The 17,377-nt window shown below is 47.4% G+C and overlaps 1 protein-coding gene across 3 annotated transcripts in view; it reads left to right on the forward strand.

Annotated features, from left to right (window-relative positions):
* The window catches only part of LOC142217416 (melanopsin-B-like), a 140,236-nt gene that overhangs the window by 38,097 nt on the left and 84,762 nt on the right, over positions 1–17,377 (forward strand). The gene's annotated exons all lie outside the window — the stretch shown is intronic.

Consider the following 17,377-nt stretch of genomic DNA (forward strand, 5'->3'; position numbering starts at 1 on the left):
GCTGCTATGACAGACACTGTTATGAAGATGGATACTGATGACGGATATCACTCCTAATGCTGCTATTAACTTCACTACAGCCTCACTACAGCTACATTACATGTCACAGGGACAAGTGACGTGTAATGTAGTTGCCCAAAGTTTGGTAGGCAAGTGCGGGGTGGAGCCAAGACCCACTGCATGTCCTGCATAGTACTAGAATCCCGGACATACAGCGGGTCCTGGCTCAACCCACTTTTGGCACTTTTCTCACCTTATCCCGATGAGCAACAACCAAGCGTCAGTGTTGTGGAGCCGGCTGGCTCAACCCCGGGCACTCGGCACCACACTAGCTGCTGACTCCTCACCATCGGTACGCGGACCAGTACAACATGCCCCGTGGCCTGGTACTGATCCGCAGTCCGGCGGTTGGGGACTCCTGCTCTAGAAGTAACAGAATGAATGACAGCAAGCCGAAATCTAGAAAACTGTGAGGAATTGATACATGAAGTATATTGGAAAAGTGTATATCTTTTTATTGTACATTTGTTTGTCAATATTGGTCTGAAAGTGGCCAACCCCTTTAACCTCTTAAGAAAAAAAATCCAAAACTTTGCAAAAAAAATAAAATTCTTGAATTCTGACTTTTTAATATTTCTGTATATGGGGATGCATAAGGTGTATTTTGTTACGGGACCATATGCACTTTTTATATATACCATTTTGGTGTTTTCTAAATAATTTTTACTTTGTTAAGTCTTATTATAAGCTAAAATAAAGAATTTAGAGACTTAAGACTATAGCAGGGTTTAAAAGTGTCTCAAGATGTGTGATAGATTTAGCATATCTTGTTACACATGTAAATCACTTCTTAGGGGACTTATCTAGACCAATATTTTGTGGCAAATTTTGGAGCAATTTAGAGCATTTGAAAGCCATGGACATTTTGGTGAAAGCACAACCCACCCCCTTCTATAAACTCTCTATTAAGGTTTATTAGAAGTGACTAAAATAAATCTGACTCAAGGCATGCCTGCCAGTTTTTGGACCAAACTTGGGCACATTTAGTTTAGTAAATCTTCGTCATTGTGTTATACATAAAGCTGGGCTTGTCGGGTTGGAACATAACAAAAATAATAAACTACCCCTCTGCTCCTAAAAGTGCTATAACAAAGTGGAGCAGTTTTGCCATCGTTACATTATATAAAATTCTTCACTTCCACTGCAAAATATCCTTGAAAACCAGCACTGTAAATGCTTTGTGTGTTATCTTTCATAAATAAAATGTTAAAGGTCAAGAGTTCTTCAACAAGCATATATGACTGTTTGTGCTATATCTGTAAAAGTGTTTTATTTATTTTCATGGAAAAGAGCTATTGTCACAGTTTATAGGTTAAATAACATAGCATAATTGTTGTTTGTTCATCGGGGCCACATATGTTAATAATCAGAATGTAACGCAACGTGGGCGAAGTTCTAATCTGTTTTATGAAGAAAAAAAAAGTTTTCAAAATATTAATGTATTGACACACAGATATCATACTGTGAATACTGTAAAAACAAAAACAAAAAAAACCAATAAAAACTATCTAGAATTGCTAATTATTCTGTATTGAACCCAATTACAAGCTATATTTTCCAAGCCAACGGACTTGATTTAACCCATTAAATGTCTATGAGAGACTGTGTCAAACACCTTTGCAAAATCCAGGAAACTATATCCACAGAATATCCTCTGTCCAGACATTTTCTCACCTCTTCATCAAAGCAAACTCAGCTGTATCAAAAGCATTAAACACTTCCAGACCACCCACTGGGTATGTATGTCCGGATAGTGGTTGTCTTGTTTTGAAAGGATGTGTTAAGCAGCTGCAAGAAATCATGGAGCTGCAGAAGTGGAAAGCCAGCTGTAACTACAGTCGGAGCTCCTCTAGAGAAGGCAGGAATGGTTTATTACCAACCCTGCTCCCATCTGACCCGATGGGCACGTGAACTGCTCGGGATCAAAGACTGTAAAAGCTTTTGGGTCCTAAGAGGACCCAGATCAGCTCAACAGTCATGGGCAGGAGGCTGCATTCCTCCTGTAACTGGGGCTAAATGTATCAGTCCCGGGTACAGGGGAAATCAGCCTCCCTCACCAAAAAAAAGTGTTCAGATGCCCCCAAAGGTCTATAATGACCTTATAGGAACAAAAATGTAAAAAATAAATAAATAAATAAATAGAAAAGTTAAAAAAAATAAAAACTACATAAAAATAAAGCTTTATGTGTCACCAAAAAAAAAGATGCAAAAATTAGTTGAATAATCCAAAAGATAAAAAATTCATCTGATTACAAGTGAAGCTTCTAAAATACCATTACAAAGCAGCAAACAGGTATGAGAAGCTGCTGGTGTGAACTTCAAGGTGTAGGATCCTCCAGCGACTTGCATTTGTGCATAGATCTACTATTCAGACACTACTAAACAGTGCTCACAAGCAGAAATGGTTGCAGTGAGCCCAGACATACATGGAGTCTAAATATGGAACAATCTTGTTTACTGATAAATGCCATGCAACCCTGGACGATCCAGCTGCATGGAGTAGTGGATGGTTGGTGGATGGCCACCATGTGCCAATAAGGCTGTCAAGTAAGCATGGAGGTGACCATGTTTTGGGCTGGAATCATTGGGAGAGAGCTAATAAGCTCCTATAGGGTATAAAGAGGCACAGCTTGCACATAAATCTCTCTTATGGTGGGGAGGTGAAGACAACTACAATTTGTGCCACCTGGAATAGTAGTTCTGCAGTTGACACAACTTCAGCCAGTATATTTTGGTGCTTGCAAAACTGCTCACTTTTCCCATGCAAAGTAGATCCACAGCTGATCTGAGCTATCCATGTGTATAGATGGTAATAAACAACAGCATTCAGCTGAAAACTGACATAAATGATCTGGTGGCATCACGGCCGGGGTCGTGTCCAGGGTCATGTGAGGCCTCCAGTGACAGAGTCTCAGTGGGCCCCTTTGTGGCATGGTAAAAAAACATGATGCAAGCTTTCTTCTGTAATGCTTCTTTACTTTTGTTACAGAATAAAAACTCCTGAATGCACAACTTTTTCGTCTGTCTAAAAAGTAAAAAATATGACTGAATTTACAGCAGTAGATGGGGAGTGTGTGCGGATATTCCTATTCAAGCTGATCTGTGTCCTGGTTTTCAGACCCCCAAAGATCCCATAATGATAACTTATCCTGTGGATTGGTCATCAGTACAAAAAATCATTATGGGACCAGAAAAGTCCCTTAACTACCCAGAGTAAGACTCCAAGGGAGGAGAAGTAGTCAGCCTAGACATTTGTTCCAGGATAATTTTGAGGAGGTAAGGTCACTAGCAGGAGGATTCTGAGAAACTGATGCACCAGTAGGGGGGTCTCTGAAGTGATGGGGCGCGTCTGAAGGGGGTTTGAGAAAGGGGTACACCAAAAGAAGGCACTGAGGAGTGAGGAGACATGTTAGCCTAAAAAGGTGCTGCAGTGCCTCACCCCTGACTTCACAGTGGCACCTTCATTATCTATATACAGGGGCAGGAGGATATTCTCGCCAGTCTGTGACAGCTATCTCCCTTGGGGCCAGGGGCTATATCTTGATTTCCATAGGCCGCCAGCAACCAGGGCCGCCATTAGGAATTTTGGGGCCCCATACAGCCTAAGTGTCTGCCCCCCCCAGCATTTTAAAACTACTTTATTTTGCGACATACCAATTATGTATTAAATTTACTTTTATTTAGCAGCATTACAAGGCTTAATCAGATTCTATTTGCAGGTAAAATCTGCTACGTGTGAAAGCACCTATAGAGAGCCAACACCATTTAAAAGAGCCCTCTTAATAAATCCTCAGGGCTTTTTCACATTGCGTTTTTGGCCTCCCTTGCCGGGATACGTTGGTAACCAGTCAGAACAGTGGCGTAACTACCGTGGTAGCAGCAGTAGCAGCTGCCACAGGGCCCGGGCCATTAGGGGGCCTGGTGACAGCCGCTACCGCTGCGTTTTTTTTTTTTTTTTAAGTCCGTTACGGGCCCTATTCACTTGCCGATCCTGGCTGGGCCGGGATCGGCAAGTGACACCGCGGGGCCCACAGAGGCTATCATTATACTTGGGGGTCTTTGCAGACCCCCGAGTATAATGATCGGCGGACCGGAGAGGTAAGGTAACATAACAAACAGTGTTACTTACCTCTCCACGATCCTGCCAGGCCTCCGTCATTCGTGTCTGACGTCTCTGACGTTACATGACCCAGGCCAGCTTCCCGGGTCATGTGACGTCTGACGTCATTAATAGAGATGAGCGAACACTAAAATGTTCGAGGTTCGAAATTCGATTCGAACAGCCGCTCAATGTTCGTGTGTTCGAACGGGTTTCGAACCCCATTATAGTCTATGGGGAACAGATACTCGTTAAGGGGGAAACCCAAATTCGTGTCTGGAGGGTCACCAAGTCCACTATGACACCCCAGGAAATGATGCCAACACCTCTGGAATACAACTGGGACAGCAGGGGAAGCATGTCTGGGGGCATCTAACACACCAAAGACCCTCTATTACCCCAACATCACAGCCGAACAACTACACACTTTACACACTCAATACCACCTCTCTGACAGTAGGAAAACACCTTGAAACATGTGTATTTGGCACTTGCAGTGAGGAGAGCTTGTCACCAGCAGTGAATTTGGCCCTTGTAGTAAGTTGAGGTTGGCACCAACATTTGTTTTGAAAATCAGGGTGGATTGAGCCTCTAACCAGCAGAGTTTGGGCAAATTCATGGTGGAGGGAGCCTCTAACCAGCCCAGTTTGGACCAATTCATGGTGGAGGGACCCTCTAACCAGCCCAGTTTGGACCAATTCATGGTGGAGGGAGCCTCTAAAAAACCCAGTTTGGACCAATTCATGGTGGAGGGAGCCTCTAACCAGCCCAGTTTGGACCAATTCATGGTGGAGGGAGCCTCTAACCAGCCCAGTTTGGACCAATTCATGATGGAGGGAGCCTCTAAACAGCCCAGTTTGGGCAAATTCATGGTGGAGGGAGCCTCTAACCAGCCCAGTTTGGACCAATTAATGGTGGAGGGAGCCTCTAACCAGCCCAGTTTGGACCAATTCATGGTGGAGGGAGCCTCTAACCAGCCCAGTTTGGGCAAATTCATGGTGGAGGGACTCTCTAAAAAACCCAGTTTGGACCAATTCATGGTGGAGGGAGCCTCTAACCAGCCCAGTTTGGACCAATTCATGGTGGAGGGAGCCTCTAACCAGCCCAGTTTGGACCAATTCATGGTGGAGGGAGCCTCTAACCAGCCCAGTTTGGGCAAATTCATGGTGGAGGGAGTCTCTAAAAAACCCAGTTTGGACCAATTCATGGTGGAGGGAGCCTCTAACCAGCCCAGTTTGGGCAAATTCATGGTGGAGGGAGCCTCTAAAAACCCCAGTTTGGACCAATTCATGGTGGAGGGAGCCTCTAACCAGCCCAGTTTGGACCAATTCATGGTGGAGGGAGCCTCTAACCAGCCCAGTTTGGACCAATTCATGGTGGAGGGAGCCTCTAACAAGCCCAGTTCGGGCAAATTCATGGTGGAGGGAGTCTCTAAAAACCCCAGTTTGGACCAATTCATGGTGGAGGGAGCCTCTAACCAGCCCAGTTTGGACCAATTCATGGTGGAGGGAGCCTCTAAAAAACCCAGTTTGGACCAATTCATGGTGGAGGGAGCCTCTAACGAGCCCAGTTTGGAACAATTCATGGTGGAGGGAGCCTCTAACCAGCCCAGTTCGGGCAAATTCATGGTGGAGGGAGCCTCTAACCAGCCCAGTTTGGACCAATTCATGGTGGAGGGAGCCTCTAACCAGCCCAGTTTGGACCAATTCATGGTGGAGGGAGCCTCTAAAAAACCCAGTTTGGACCAATTCATGGTGGAGGGAGCCTCTAAACAGCCCAGTTTGGACCAATTCATGGTGGAGGGAGCCTCTAACCAGCAGAGTTGTGGGAAAGCAGGGTGGAGGGAGCCTCTAACCAGCAGAGTTGGTGGAAATCAGGGTGGAGGGAGCCTCTAACCAGCAGAGTTGGTGGAAATCAGGGTGGAGGGAGCCTCTAACCAGCAGAGTTGGGGGAAATCAGGGTGCAGGGAGCCTAGTATTAGCAGAATTGTGCAACGCTTATGGTGGATGAGTATGAGGATGCGGAGGAATTGGAGAGGTTGAGTACAGACATGGAGTTTCATGTTGGGGTGCTTTACACAGGTGGGCACAAAAATGAAGGCTCTATCCAGTGGTGGTTCATTTTTATCAAAGTGAGCCGGTCGGCACTCTCAGCTGACAGACGGGTGCGCTTGTCAGTGATGATGCCACCGGCTGCACTGAACACCCTCTCAGATAGGACGCTGGCGGCAGGACAGGACAGCACCTCCAAGGCATATAGGGCAAGTTCAAGCCACAGGTCCAACTTCGACACCCAATACGTGTAGGGCGCAGAGGGGTCGGAGAGGACAGGGCTGTGGTCGGAAAGGTATTCCCGCAACATGCGCCTATACTTCTCACGCCTGGTGACACTAGGACCCTCCGTGGCGGCACTTTGGCGAGGGGGTGCCATCAAGGTGTCCCAGACCTTAGACAGTGTGCCCCTCGTTTGTGTGGATCGGTGAGAACTTGGTCGCCTACTGGAGGAACTGCCCTCCCTGCCGCCAACGTCACATGCTGGAAACATCTCCATCATATTCTGCACCAATTGCCTGTGGCAAGCATTGATGCGATTGGCCCTCCCCTCTACCGGAATAAAAGACGAGATGTTGTTTTTATACCGGGGGTCAAGGATAGCAAAGATCCAGTACTGGTTGTCCTCCATGATTTTGACAATATGCTTGTCGGTTGTAAAGCACCCCAACATGAACTCAGCCATGTCTGCCACAGTGTTAGTTGGCATGACTCCTCTGGCCCCACCGGAAAGTTCAATCTCCATTTCCTCCTCATCCTCCATGTCTACCCATCCGCGCTGCAACAATGGGACGATTCGAAGTTGCCCGGAAACCTCCTGTATCACCATCACATCATCGGACAACTCTTCTTCCTCCTCCTCCTCCTCCATTAAACGCGATGAAGCGGACAGATGTGTGGACCTACTCTCCAGCTGTGATCGGATGCTATCCCTGACTCCTCTGTGTGATCTGAGTTATCCCTGATGTCAATCAGGGATTCTCTCAGAACACACAAGAGCGGGATTGTAAGGCTCACCATCGCATCCTCAGAGCTCACCCTCCTTGTGGACTCCTCAAACACCCGTAGGATGTCACAAAGGTCTCTCATCCATGGCCACTCATGGATGTGAAACTGAGGCAGCTGACTTTGTGGCACCCTAGGGTTTTGTAGCTGGTATTCCATCAAAGGTCTCTGCTGCTCAACCACTCTATTCAACATCTGAAATGTTGAGTTCCAGTGTGTGGGGACGTCGCACAAAAGCCGGTGTTGTGGCACATGCAGGCGTTGCTGGAGAGATTTTAAGCTAGCAGCGGCTACTGTCGACTTGCGAAAGTGGGCGCACATGCGCCGTACTTTCACCAGTAGCTCTGGAACATTGGGGTAGCTCTTTAGGAAACGTTGCACCACTAGGTTGAAGACGTGGGCCAGGCATGGAACATGTTGGAGTCCGGCAAGCTCCAGAGCTGCTACCAGGTTCCGGCCGTTATCACAAACGACCATGCCTGGGCCCAGGTGCAGCGGCTCAAACCATATTGCCGTCTCATCGAGGAGGGCATCCCTCACCTCGGAGGCAGTGTGCTGTCTGTCCCCCATACTGATCAGCTTCAGCACAGCCTGCTGACGTCTACCAACGCCAGTGCTGCAACGTTTCCAACTCGTAGCTGGGGTCAATCTAACAGCGGAGGAGGCGGAGGAGGAGGCGGTGGCGGAGGAGGAGGCGGTGGAGGAGGAGGAGGAGGGGGGTGTTCTTCTCGTGTCCCTGCCAGGAATGTTAGGCGGGGAGACGAGGTACACCGGGCCAGTTTGGGAAGCAGTCCCAGCCTCAACTACATTCACCCAGTGTGCCGTCAGTGAAATGTAGCGTCCCTGTCCGCATGCACTTGTACACGCGTCGGTGGTCAAGTGGACCTTTGTGCAAAGTGCAGAACTAAGGGCCCGCCTGATGTTGAGTGACACGTGCTGGTGCAAGGCGGGGACGGCACACCTGGAGAAGTAGTGACGGCTAGGGACGGCATAGCGAGGTGCCGCAGTTGCCATCAGGTCCAGGAAGGCGGGAGTTTCAACAAGCCAGAACGCCAACATCTCCTGGGCCAGCAGTTTAGCGATGTTGGCATTCAAGGCTTGCGCGTGTGGGTGGTTAGCAGTGTATTTCTGCCGCCGCTCCAATGTCTGAGAGATGGTGGGTTGTTGTAAAGAAGCGCCTGATGGTGCCTTTAATGGTGCAGGAGAAGGAGATAAGACAGGAACAGGGGAGGATGAGGAAGAAGTCAACAAAGTGTTGGAGGCAGATGAAGTGGTGTCCTGGCTCGTCCTCTGGAGTGCATCGCCAGCACAGTCAGCAGTGGCAGTGGCAGAGGCAGAGGCAGTGGCAGTGGCGTGAACGGCAGGCGGCCTTTGTCCTGCCGTTGCTGCCTGCCACTGATTCCAGTGCTTGGATTCCAAATGACGGCGCATTGAAGTGGTGGACAGGTTGCTCTTCTCAGAGCCCCTAATCAATTTCGAGAGGCAAATTGTGCAGACAACACTATATCTGTCCTCGGCGCATTCCTTGAAAAAACTCCACACCTTCGATAAACGTGCCCTCGAGGTGGGAGTTTTTCGGGGCTGGGTACGAACTGGAACATCTTGGGAGATTCCGGGTGTGGCCTGGCTTCGCCTAAGCTGCTGACCTCTGCCTCTGCCTCTAGCTACCCTTTTTGGTGCTGCACCTGCCTCAACATCCACACTACTTTCCCCGCTTGACATCCCCCCTGTCCAGGTCGGGTCAGTGTCCTCATCATCCACCACTTCCTCTTCCAACTCCTGTCTCATCTCCTCCTCCCGCACAATGCGCCGGTCAACTGGATGCCCTGACGGCAACTGCGTCACATCATCGTCGATGAGGGTGGGTTGCTGGTCATCCACCACCAAATCGAACGGAGATGGAGGAGACTCTAGTGTTTGAGCATCTGGACACAGATGCTCCTCTGTTAGGTTCGTGGAATTGTGACGTGGAGGGGCAGGTTGAGGGACAATGAAAGGAGCGGAGAACAGCTCTGGGGAGCAGGGACAGTTGGGGTTATTGTTCTGTGAAGCTTGGGAATTTTGGGAGGAAGGAGGACAAGACTGTTGGGTAATAGGAGGAGAGGAGGCAGAGTCTGACTGGCTGCTGGACAATGTGCTGTAAGCGTTCTCTGACAGCCATTGCAAGACCTGTTCCTGGTTCTCGGGCCTACTAAGGTTTGTACCCTGCAGTTTAGTTAATGTGGCAAGCAACCCTGGCACTGTGGAGTGGCACAATGCTTGCTGCCCCACAGGAGTAGGCACGGGACGCCCTGTGTCTTCACTGCTACCTTGCTCCCCAGAACCATTCCCCCGACCTCGCCCACGGCCTCGTCCACGTCCCTTTCCGGGAGCCTTGCGCATTTTGAATTCCCAGTTAGAAACTGGCACTATATACCAGTAGCAAGAAATGAGGGTATTTGTAACCCCAATATATTCTTTGAATTCCCAGTCAGACAATGGCACTATATACCAGTAGCAAGAAATGAGGGTATTTATAACCCCAATATATTCTTTGAATTCCCAGTCAGACAATGGCACTATATACCAGTAGCAAGAAATGAGGGTATTTATAACCCCAATATATTCTTTGAATTACCAGTCAGAAACTGGCACTATATGGCAGTAGCAAGAAATGAGGGTATTTGTAACCCCAATATATTCTTTGAATTCCCAGTCAGACAATGGCACTATATACCAGTAGCAAAAATTGTGGGTGCACGTAACCCCAATATATTCTTTGAATTCCCAGTCAGACAATGGCACTATATACCAGTAGCAAAAATTGTGGGTGCACGTAACCCCAATATATTCTTTGAATTACCAGTCAGAAACTGGCACTATATGGCAGTAGCAAGAAATGAGGGTATTTGTAACCCCAATATATTCTTTGAATTCCCAGTCAGACAATGGCACTATATACCAGTAGCAAAAATTGTGGGTGCACGTAACCCCAATATATTCTTTGAATTCCCAGTCAGACAATGGCACTATATACCAGTAGCAAAAATTGTGGGTGCACGTAACCCCAATATATTCTTTGAATTCCCAGTCAGACAATGGCACTATATACCAGTAGCAAAAATTGTGGGTGCACGTAACCCCAATATATTCTTTGAATTACCAGTCAGAAACTGGCACTATATGGCAGTAGCAAGAAATGAGGGTATTTGTAACCCCAATATATTCTTTGAATTCCCAGTCAGACAATGGCACTATATACCAGTAGCAAAAATTGTGGGTGCACGTAACCCCAATATATTCTTTGAATTCCCAGTCAGACAATGGCACTATATACCAGTAGCAAAAATTGTGGGTGCACGTAACCCCAATATATTCTTTGAATTACCAGTCAGAAACTGGCACTATATGGCAGTAGCAAGAAATGAGGGTATTTGTAACCCCAATATATTCTTTGAATTCCCAGTCAGACAATGGCACTATATACCAGTAGCAAAAATTGTGGGTGCACGTAACCCCAATATATTCTTTGAATTCCCAGTCAGACAATGGCACTATATACCAGTAGCAAAAATTGTGGGTGCACGTAACCCCAATATATTCTTTGAATTCCCAGTCAGACAATGGCACTATATACCAGTAGCAAAAATTGTGGGTGCACGTAACCCCAATATATTCTTTGAATTCCCAGTCAGACAATGGCACTATATACCAGTAGCAAAAATTGTGGGTGCACGTTACTCCAATATATTCTTTGAATTCCCAGTCAGACAATGGCACTATATACCAGTAGCAAAAATTGTGGGTGCACGTAACCCCAATATATTCTTTGAATTCCCAGTCAGACAATGGCACTATATACCAGTAGCAAAAATTGTGGGTGCACGTAACCCCAATATATTCTTTGAATTCCCAGTCAGAAACTGGCACTATATGGCAGTAGCAAGAAATGAGGGTATTTGTAACCCCAATATATTCTTTGAATTCCCAGTCAGACAATGGCACTATATGGCAGTAGCAAAAATAGTGGGTGTATATAGCCCCAATTCTATTGCTAGGGGACTTGCAGGGTATTTCTGGGGTGAAGGTGGGGGGGCACACCGTTGGAACGGGGATTTGGGGTGTATATATGGGGTATACGGGAATACACTGTCAGTGTATTCCATTCAGGATCCTGGGAAAGCTGGGTTGCGGCGATTGAGCCCGTCAGTGCTACGTTACACTGACAAGCTTCTCCCTGGAATTTAGCTCTTACAAGAGCTGTTGTGGTTGTCTTCTCCTTCCTATCCTAGCCTGTCCCTGCCTACCCAGAATCTAAGCCCTAGCTAACTGGACGGAAACCTCCGTCCCCGGTGAATTGCAAGCTCAGAATGGCGCGAAGCTGGGCGTCGCTGTTCTTTTAAATTAGGGGTCACATGTTTTCGGCAGCCAATGGGTTTTGCCTACTTTTTTCAACGTCACCGGTGTCGTAGTTCCTGTCCCACCTACCCTGCGCTGTCATTGGAGCAAAAAAGGCGCCAGGGAAGGTGGGAGGGGAATCGAATAATGGCGCACTTTACCACGCGGTGTTCAATTCGATTCGAACATGCCGAACAGCCTAATATCCGATCGAACATGAGTTCGATAGAACACTGTTCGCTCATCTCTAGTCATTAAAGCTGGACAAGAGCGGCGGCCGACAAGAACAGGTAAGCAACTGTCTCTGTTCTTTTAATGGTTTTAATCCCCCGGGTCTCCGATTATTATACTCTGGGGTCTTTTCAGACCCCAGAGTATAATGAATGTTTATAGGTGTCCACAGTGGGACATATGGGGACACTATTGGGGATAATACTGTGTGTGCAGGGGACACTATAGGGGTTAATAATACTGTGTGTGCAGGGGACACTATAGGGGTTAATAATACTGTGTGTGCATTGGACACTATAGGGGTTAATAATACTGTGTGCATTGGACACTATAGGGGTTAATACTGTGTGCAGGGGCCACTATAGGGGTTAATACTGTGTGTGCAGGGGACACTATAGGGGATAATACTGTGTGCATTGGACACTATAGGGGTTAATACTGTGTGCAGGGGCCACTATAGGGGTTAATACTGTGTGCATTGGACACTATAGGGGTTAATACTGTGTGCAGGGGCCACTATAGGGGTTAATACTATGTGCATTGGACACTATAGGGGTGAATACTGTGTGCAGGGGCCACTATAGGGGTTAATACTGTGTGCATTGGACACTATAGGGGTTAATACTGTGTGCATTGGACACTATAGGGGTTAATACTGTGTGTGCATTGGACACTATAGGGGTTAATACTGTGTGTGCAGGGGACACTATGGGGGATAATACTGTGTGCAGGGGACACTAATGGACATAATACTGTGTGCAGGGCTTACTAAGGGACATAATAGAGTGCGGAGGAGGGGGTCAGTCGAGGTCTTCGGCATCGGTTTGGGGAGGGGGGCCCCATGTCAAAAGTTCGCCACGGGGCCCCGCCATTCCTAGTTACGCCACTGAGTCAGAATCAGCTGTCAACTTATCCCTGCACGAAGAACAGGCCATTAAAAAAAAAGGGGGGGCCTGCAGTTCTCCGTGCAGGGATAAGTGGGAGTGGGGAGCTGATTGTGACTGGTTACCAATGTATCCCGGCAAGGGAGGCCAAAAACGCAATGTGAACACTCCTTTAAAGTGAAAGTCCCACCCCCAAACAGGCTGCTATGCTAGTAGTATGTAGTAGCATAGCAGCCTACATCATTATTAATACAAAGCACACATACCTTTGGAGGTATTGTGTGCTTTGTCGTTCTCCAGCTAAAAACCTATATATTATATATTATTGCCCCAGTTCCCTCTCCGCAGTGCCGCACACCTGATGCCCCAACAATCCCTCCCGTCCACCTTCTAACATCTTTCCATTGCCCCCTGTACCCATACCTCCCAACTTTTGAAGAACCGAAAGAGGGACAAAATGTGCGGCACGCGCTGCAGCAAATTTAGCCCCGCCTACTTTTAGGTTGACCCCGCCCGTTATCATTAATTTTTCATGTACCTGCACACAGTATAATCCTCCTACAGTCACCCGTAAATTATATGTCCCCCCTCTATCTCTCCCCCAGCTTCATATACACCCTTCATCTGCCCCCAGTTTCATGTCCCCCCTCCATCTCTGCCCCCAGATTCATGTCCCCCCCTCCATCTGTGCCCCAGTTTCATGTCCCCTCCATCTCTGTCCCCAGATTCATGTCCCCCATTTCTGCCCACAGTTTCATGTCCCCCATCTCTACCCTCAGATTCATGCCCCCCATCTCTGCCCCAGTTTCATGTCCCCCCATCTCTGCCCCCAGATTCATGTCCCCTCCATCTCTGCCACCAGATTCATGTCTCCCCCATCTCTGCCCCCAGATTTATGTCCCCCCATCTCTGCCCCCAGATTCATGTCCACTCCATCTCTGCCCCCAGATTCATGTCCCCTCCATCTCTGCCCCCAGATTCATGTCTCCACATCTCTGCCCCCAGTGTCATGCCGTCCTCTCCTTCATCTGCCCCCAGTTTCACATTCCACCTCAGTGTACACATTACACTTACCTTCTCCTTGCTCCCCCGCCGCTCTCTCCGTGCCTCTTTCTCTTTCTCGCACACAGTTGTAGACGTGATGTGACATCATCACATCGCATCTACACAGCCAGTAGCCGGGAGTGCAGCGGCGAAGCAAGGAGCTGAACTGTGACAGCTCCTTGTTGTAGCCGCGTATGTGTTCAACTCAGATCTGCGTCCTCTGGACGCAGATCTGAGTTGAAATCGGACATACAATGACTGCTGCGGGCGCCAGGGGGCCGGCACACGGTGGCGGGCCAAAACTGGGCCCCCCATTTTTCAATTTGGCTGGGCCCCTGACGCCAGTAGCAGTAACACTGGCCTATCGGTGGCCCTGTCAGCAACAAGTACTCACACAGTAGATTCCTCCCTCACCAGGCTGTTCTTGGCTGCTGCTTTATAGCTACGCCCCCTTGATATCCAGCACCATCCCTACTTGTGAGCTGCCATTTTGTAAGATAAGATGACAATGATATCACAACATGACACCTGAAATCAGCTTGGTGACAGAGGATTCAGCAAAGAGTAAGACTGGAGGCAGAGGGGAGCTCTGGCAACCCATGCACACAGTTTTAATTACATCATTGCCCAAAATGTCCTGCAATTAAAGCTGAGAAGATAAAGTGAAGCAGTCATTACTAGGGTTGAACCGATCTTGAGATTTCAGGATCGTTTTTAAAATCCGATTTACGATCATTTTCCATTCGAACCTGATCCCAATTCCGATCCCAATGCAAGTCAATGGGATTTTTTTAATAATCGAAGATCGGATTTTAACCCCTTAACGCTAAATCACGTACATTGTACGTCAGGGAATGTGGTTAGTTCCCTCATTCCCACGTACCTGTACGTGATGGAGATCGCACGGGCTCAGAAGCAGAGCGTGTGCGATCTCCATGGGAGGCCGGCTGTATCTGACAGCCAGGCTTCCCCTGTAGCAGCAGGGACGTTGATTGCACCGACCCCCGCTGTTTAACCCTTAAGGTGCCATGATCCATAGTGATTTGATCCCTAGGGGTTTGGCCGGCTATAAAGCATGCTGCTGGCTGCTTAAAGGGATTCTACCACTAAAACACATTTTTTTCTAGTTAACACGTTGGAATAGCCTTTAGAAAGGCTATTTGTCTCCTACCTTTAGAAGTGCTCTCCGCCGCGCCGTTCATTCAAAATACCGGTTTGTACCGGTATGCTAATGAGTTATCTCGCAGCGATGGGGGCGTCCCCATCGCAGGAGCAGCGATGGGGGCGTCCACATTGCAGCTCGAAAACCGACCGCAGTGCCGCCTCTATGGTCTTGCGTATCCTCCCCTTGCTTCTTCAGCGTCCTGTCGCACGCCTGCGCAGTACGCTCTGTTCGGCGAAGATTGCCGAACGTACTGCGCATGCGCGAAATTGCAGTGCCCGCATTATGGCTGGGACCGCAATTTCGCGCATGTGCAGTACGTTCGGCAATCTTCGCCGAACAGAGCGTACTGCGCAGGCGTGCGATAGGACACTGAAGAAGCAAGGGGAGGATACGCAAGACCATAGAGGTGGCGCTGCGGTCGGTTTTCGAGCTGCAATGGGGACGCCCCCATCGCTGCAAGAGAACTCATTAGCATACCAGTACAAACCGGTATTTTGAACGAACGGCACGGCGAAGAGCACTTCTAAAGGTAGGAGACAAATAGCGTTTCTAAAGGCTATTCCGACGTGTTAACTAGAAAAAAATGTGTTTTAGTGGTAGAATCCCTTTAAGGAGTCTGTGTGCTGTAATTTACAGCTACACGCTGCTCCTTAATCCCTCCCCCCATCGGAGCGAGCTGCGATGGGGGGAGGGTTAACCCCTTGGATGCCAGGACGAGAGGAAGCTAGTCTATGCATCTGCATAGCTGGCTTCCTCTATAGACTTGCAATACACGTGTATTGCAAGTCTATAGTTAGTATAGAACCAGCGATCCTCTCTGATCACTGGTTCTAGTGTGCTTGCAGCACAAATAAAAAAAATGTAAAAAAGGGTTTTTTAAAAAAAAATAAAGTGTGTAAAACAAACAAAAAAACAAACATAGTTACATTTCTTGTAAATCTGGAAAATCGCTGTTACACTTGTAAGCGTTGTAACGTCCAAAATAAATTAAAATACAATCAAAAGATGATGCCAATATAAAGCAGAGAGATAATATTTAACCTAGTTAACATTGTTAGCTTTTCCCACAATGCTTGGCCAGTAGCAAAGCATTGTGGGAAATAACTTCCGGCCTCGATCCCGCCTAAAAAGATCGGGATTGGAATTCCGATCGCAATCGTGAAATTTTCTCGATCGCCGATCGTAATCCGATCTTTTCCAATCCCGATCACTAAATTCTAGTCATTACCCAGCAGCCAAGTGGGCTCCCCCCAGGAGCATGGGGCTCCTGCACTGCACTCATACTCCAAGTCCCATCTTTGAAAAGTGGTGATGGCAGATTAAAATCTTCATTGGCGTAAATTTATATAAAAATAAACAAACAGAAACCAGGGCATATTTACACCAAAACTATGCTGTAGGGGCATAATAAATCTGCTCCATTGTTTACAGTTCATAGACTGATTTATTCTCTGGCCATATTGAATCAAACACACAAAAGTAGTGTGTGACATGCAGATTCTGGAAAGATGAGCATGTTAGCATCATTTGACACCTATTATTAGATAAAATAACAAAACATGCACATGTTAGTAGAAATGTGTGTGAGAAGAAATACAGATGAAATACAGTTTCTGATAAATGAACTGGGCTTCAAGCCACAGCTACGAATCAAGGCCATGTTTTCACTGAAAGAGCATATGTGCAATGTGGACACCTGGAGCGTACTGTGATCTCATCCAAGGCCATTCTAAGGCTAGGGCCCCACGGCCCGTAGTTGCAGCGCTAAAGCACTGCGGAAAGAACCGCGCCGTGAACACACTGCAGAGTTTTTCTCCGCGGACTTTCTGTTACAATTATATCAAGGGAAAGCCACTGGTGTTTCCGTAGATATAATTGACATGCTGCGATTTTCAAAACCGCAACGGTTATGAAAATCTCAGTGTGTTTGCACTGCATTTTTTTCTGCAAAGTGGGCGTGGGATTCGCATGAATCCCATCCCCTTTGCTTGCACTGTAAAACACCGCGATTTTTCCCACAGCGTTTCTGCCACAGGCAAATCACAGCATTTATGTCCTGTGGGGCCCCGTCCTAAGACAGTTTCATCGTAGTTCTGGGAGTTTCTGTGCTACTCTGCTGAAATGGCTAGCTTGCGCTTATCTGATTCAACATTCCACACAAAATGGAACATATAATATACATAATATCAAAGATTACCCCCATATGCTCTATCCCAGTGTTTTCAATAATGCAGTTATGCAGATATACTGTATATAAATCAATACTAGAAGAAAAGTTTCTCAAAACTGATAACTGCTAACCACTGTGGTCGAGAATACTGAAAAGAAGAAGAAGAAAGTCATTAATTAGGTTATGGAAAATCAGGGACAGCCTTAGAGTCCATTCACACGGAGGAAAATGATGAGGAATTTGGTGTGGAATTTCAGCGCTGTAAAAAAAGCCTCCGATTGACTTTTTCTG

The sequence above is a fragment of the Leptodactylus fuscus genome, chromosome 1, assembly GCF_031893055.1.
Source record: "Leptodactylus fuscus isolate aLepFus1 chromosome 1, aLepFus1.hap2, whole genome shotgun sequence".
NCBI lineage: Eukaryota > Metazoa > Chordata > Amphibia > Anura > Leptodactylidae > Leptodactylus > Leptodactylus fuscus.